Source organism: Medicago truncatula, chromosome 2 (genome assembly GCF_003473485.1).
Source record: "Medicago truncatula cultivar Jemalong A17 chromosome 2, MtrunA17r5.0-ANR, whole genome shotgun sequence".
NCBI lineage: Eukaryota > Viridiplantae > Streptophyta > Magnoliopsida > Fabales > Fabaceae > Medicago > Medicago truncatula.
In genome coordinates, this window is record NC_053043.1 from 8,355,807 (window position 1) to 8,360,935 (window position 5,129).

The 5,129-nt window shown below is 29.2% G+C and overlaps 1 non-coding gene across 1 annotated transcript; it reads right to left on the bottom strand.

Moving 5' to 3' along the window:
• Nucleotides 1-3,656: 3,656 nt before the first annotated feature.
• TRNAF-GAA (transfer RNA phenylalanine (anticodon GAA)) lies at nucleotides 3,657-3,729 on the bottom strand. Its single transcript has one exon. It is a non-coding gene; the product is annotated as a tRNA-Phe (tRNA).
• Nucleotides 3,730-5,129: the final 1,400 nt, after the last annotated feature.

Consider the following 5,129-nt stretch of genomic DNA (forward strand, 5'->3'; position numbering starts at 1 on the left):
ATGATATTATTATTGAGTAGTATGGGGAAGATGATTTATGGTTTTCCATTCTTGAAAACTCAAGAGAGGATGTAATGTGAAGAGTTGTGTGATCAAAGTGCAGGGCTGTCAGTCAGAGCCATTAGCCAAGTAAAACTCTTGCTTTAGGTCCTAATTTATATTTTTTCTTAACTCGAGTGCGCGCGCATGCGTGCACATGTGAGCGTACGCGTGTGTGCGAGAGGAGGAGCAACAACATTAATGATGACATAACAACAACATCTTTTAAATTAACGATTTTCACAAAAGTATTAATTTTTTTAATCACAATTAAAATTAATAAATTTTATCTAAGATCGACAATATCTCAATAAAGATTATTTAAGTTGACTTTATTATTCATTGAAAAAGAATTGTTAAAAGAAAATTAATCATGATAATTTAATAACTTCTGAAAACGCAATGAAAACGATCAAAAATTTCTTTTTCTAACAATAAAGAATATCATTTGTGTAAAAAATTAAAATAAAGAATATCATCAATTTTCGAATTTTATACACGCTAAAAACCTTACGTGAAAAACAAGCAAACCAATGTATCATATGGCAAGACACATAATTAATTGTGATGAAAAAAAAAGGAAACAAACTTGTGTGAATCCAAAAAAATAGGAATCATTTTTTAGAAGGACTTATATTTTGACAAATTTTTAAAAGGACTAATCTCTCCTTTTATGATTTTCATAACAAAAAAAAAAGAACGTATTACTTAATGGCTAAGATAGAAAATCATAACATTGAAAAAGAATTGTTAAAAGAAAATGAATTATGATAGTTTAATAACTTCTGAAAACGCAATGAAAACGATCAGAAATTTCTTCTTCAACAATAAAGAATATACTCAATTCACGAATTTTATACACGTTAAAAACCTTACGTAAAAAACAAGCAAATCTGTGAAGTTCTTTAAAAAAAAAGCAAACCGGTGAAGTGAAACCTTTTCTTTTTTTGTTCTTGTTTTTTTAGTTTTCAATTTTACTATAAATAAGCTAACTACGGGCCAAGTTCAAATCACCACCTTTGAGTAAAAAAATAAGGTGCAAAATTGAAATATGAGTCTATTTTACTTCTTTTTCTTATTTGAGTCAAATTACTTTTTACGAACATTTATATGCCCTAGATTTTTTTAAGAGTAATGTTATTTATCGAGAGATAATTTCGCGAAGTGGTCATAAAATGCATTTAGATAATGGAATTTTCGTCGACCGAAAAACATGTGGGTACGTAAATGTGTGTAATTTATGAGAGATAATATTTGGTAACTGACTTGTGTGTTGTTGGCCGAAAAACACGGGGTAAATGGATGTGTAGTTTATGTGACAATATTTTAGTAATCAATTTGTGATATTGTCGTATGTATTTCTCTCACGAATTTAACAATAACCTTTATTTAATATGTAATCTATCAACCAAAAGAATTCTAAATTTGAATACAAATTAATCTCACTGAGGTCCGATTAGTATGCACCAATCTTCGTTGAGTTTTAATTATCCTATTTTATGAAACGCACGAAAATAAATACTTTTAACTAAGGTTTTCATATGAAAGTAAAGTTTGATCTCTCGCTATTTAAACTCATCACATTTAAACTTTTCAAGTATTTTCTTTTCTTTTAAATGGTGACGGATACACTTTACCCTGTTATGTGAAATTTGTTCGTGGGAGGATCCATTCCCTTATGAAACATATTGATCAATAATTGATAGTTTATTATGAATTTTAAGAAAAAAAATAGCAATGGATATTAATAATGGTGATTTTTTTTGGGTATCAACCAGACATCCCTAATATTTTTACAGTTAATATAATTTATTTTTGGTTTAACCGTACTTTTAACCCTTCAAATATTGTGATTGTACATCAATTTTGGCTCTTATGTTTTCCCATTTGTGAGTAAAAGAGTTTAATAAATGGTAAAGTTAAAAGAAAAAACTACGTCAAATTCCTTGATGTTCATTTTATATATAAGATTATGGTAATTTTATATATTGCTTGAGTTCAAACCATCACCTTTGAGTAAATATAAGGTGCAAAATTGAAATATGAGTCTATTTTACTTCTTTTTCTTTTGGGTTGTGCTAACAAGTAGTGATAGGTTGACCATTCTATGTGGCATATTAATAATATACACCCCTATGTGGTATGAGAAATTTTGTCTATTAATAATATTTTAACTTTTAAAAAGTTAAATTTTTCACTTTTCATTATTTCTCAAAGCAATATTTTTATTTTTATCCTCTTAACCAATGATCTAAAGACACTCTTTAATATTTTCCTCTTTTTAGTCATTTATAAATACCAACTCTTTTATAACCCAACTATGGGTTTCTCTAAAAAAAGAACTAAAAAATTAACTATGGGTTACATGGTCACCAAACTATTAACTCATCGAACATTATTAACTCATCAAACACGAAGTAGTTTGGTTTGGGTAATAAATTATGATTTCGCAACTAAGAACACATGTACTTAAGCTGCTTGAAAAAGTTGTTAATTTTATTTTGATAATTTGATAATATAGTTTAAAATTTTTATGGGTTAATCTTAAAGTGTAAATTTAATTATAATCAAATTATAATCAGTACTAAAATTTAGTCTAAACGTTGAAATTTTCATGTAATAGGATCAGACCCGGCTCTGGGGGGTGCAAAGCAAACAGCTCAACAGAGCTGGGCCTCCCTCAGTCATGGGCCTCAATTTTTTTTTAATACCCACTAGTACTACTGCCCTCCAATTTTTTTTTAATACCCCCCAGCCATTTTCTGTCCCCTTGTTTTAGCCTTTTAGGCCTATTAGAATTAGGTCCTCTTGCTTTTGGTGTTAGGTGGGGGTTCCGCCACCTTATATTTATCTTTTAAAAAATATAAATAGATCATTGCTTTTTTAAAAAAAATACGTTTTGATTTTATCACTGATCTCTTTTCATTTCCAGAACTGAGCCTCCGAATTTTTAGGGACGGTCCTGAATAAGATATAGTTTAATTTTTTTCTTGGAATTCTTAAAAGGTTATTTTACCCAACCTAATTCAAAGATGATATTATTATCCTTTCACTTTTGGTTACATTGTATTTTGAAGAAACATAAAGTTGTCAAATCCACCCATAACAACAATAGAATGTAATGACACACAATACTCCCTCATTAGATCTTTCTCCCAAGCCAACAAATTCTGCCGCTATTTCCAAGCCTCACCACCTTCCCTCCAACTTAAAGGGAACATATCCGAAACAATCACGCGATTAAATCTGAATTTCAAAAGCCCTCCATCCGACTAAAGATCCCATCAAAATAAAGTGTTTGTGTTATCTTCCACCTTGTATGTTATTGGTAAACAAGCTTCCAACCCCCTTCACCTGCCCAACCTTCGATGCTAATCAATTTTTTTCCACCAAACTGAGGTAAAAAGGAGAGTCTATGGAAAAATAAACATTAATTTTTTTAGTCATAAAAAAAAAAACTTATTTTATAATATTTCATGAACGAGGATAGCCTATGATGCTTATTGCCAAGTACAACCCTAAGCTCTGCCCTAATGAATTCTATTTGTGTGCTGGGCTTGATTTTTTTACTAGAGACTTTAATGAAAAAACGTGAAAGCATAGAAAGAAAAAAAAAATGCGGTGAGCGTGGATCGAACACGCGACCTTCAGATCTTCAGTCTGACGCTCTCCCAACTGAGCTATCCCCGCATGTTGATTTGTTTTACTATTTTCCTATTATTATTAATAAATTACCCCAAAAAAAATACACCATGCTGGTACTTTTTTGGTGAAAAATAATAAGCAAGTGATTTTTCCGATAAATACATGTAATTTTTTTTTAATAATGTGTCGTGTTAAATAGATGAATTCAAATTGAATATTCTTCTTTTTACCGTCAAACACAGCAAAAGTTGTTGTTTTTTTATTTTATTTATCTTTTCTACTGATTGTAAATTTCTTTATTACTATTGTTACAAATGTAACATTGCCATGGAGTGTCCAATTTTGTTAAGTAGTAATTTTTTTTTCTCAAGCCTAATTTACTGGTGGATTAGTACTGAGGAAAACCATTTTTTCAAATACATGACAAGTACTATAAAATGTCTCATAAGACTTTTTCTTGCGCAAACAACTTTTTATTTTTTACCGGACCGTTTCAAAGTATCTGCTATTTTTTAAAAAAAGTATATTAAGGATGAGTCGGATAACTCGAGAGTTAATTTTAGCCTATCATGACTTGAAATTATGGGTGAAAATAGGTCAGACAAGTAATACTTAGTTTATAAAAATGAAGTTTGAACTTCTATTATCATCTGTCAAAAACTTTAATTTAAGTTTGACTTAATATGACCTTTTTAAAATCTTTCCTGGATTATTAGCTTGTTTAAAAATCTATATTTTTTGTTAAAACTTTTAAAAATACCATTTAAATTTTTTCTAAAACGGCTAATAGGCCAACAAATTAAATATCATGAATTTTGTGTTAAACTTTTTTTTTTTGAGAGGGAATTTTGTGTTAAACTTTTATTTTTTATTTTTTGTAAAAAATTCGAGTGAGACTATTTTACTTTTACTAAATGAGATGAGATAGGCATAACCAAACTTGCAAGTAGAGGAGACCATAGTCCGAGTCGATTAGTAATTGCTCACCTAATCACAAATTACTCTATCAAGTAAATTACTTTGGATATAGTGCGTTAGCATTTTCATTTTTCATGAGTTGAGATAAGTAGACATGCGATATAATCTATTACTTTGGATTATTATTATTACGAGGAACAACAAGATAGTGATAACTTTTAAAGAAATGTTAATCGGTGCTCCGGGATACTTGTTAAGGAATTATATAAGGAAATATTATTTTGGAAATTATGTATTCTACTTTTTGAAAGTTAAAATGGTGTTCTTTTTAATGCAAAACTTGAATTTTCTTTCTACTTTTAGTTCCTTAACTAGTGCCCCGAGGGTACTGGTTAACAACACCTTAACTTTTAAGATAACTTTCAATTTTCTTTTTATTAACATGAAACAAGAGAAAGAGAAGAAAGAAAAGAGAGTAAGAATATAATATAAATATGAGAGAGAATTGTCCAAAAATTATCACAAAA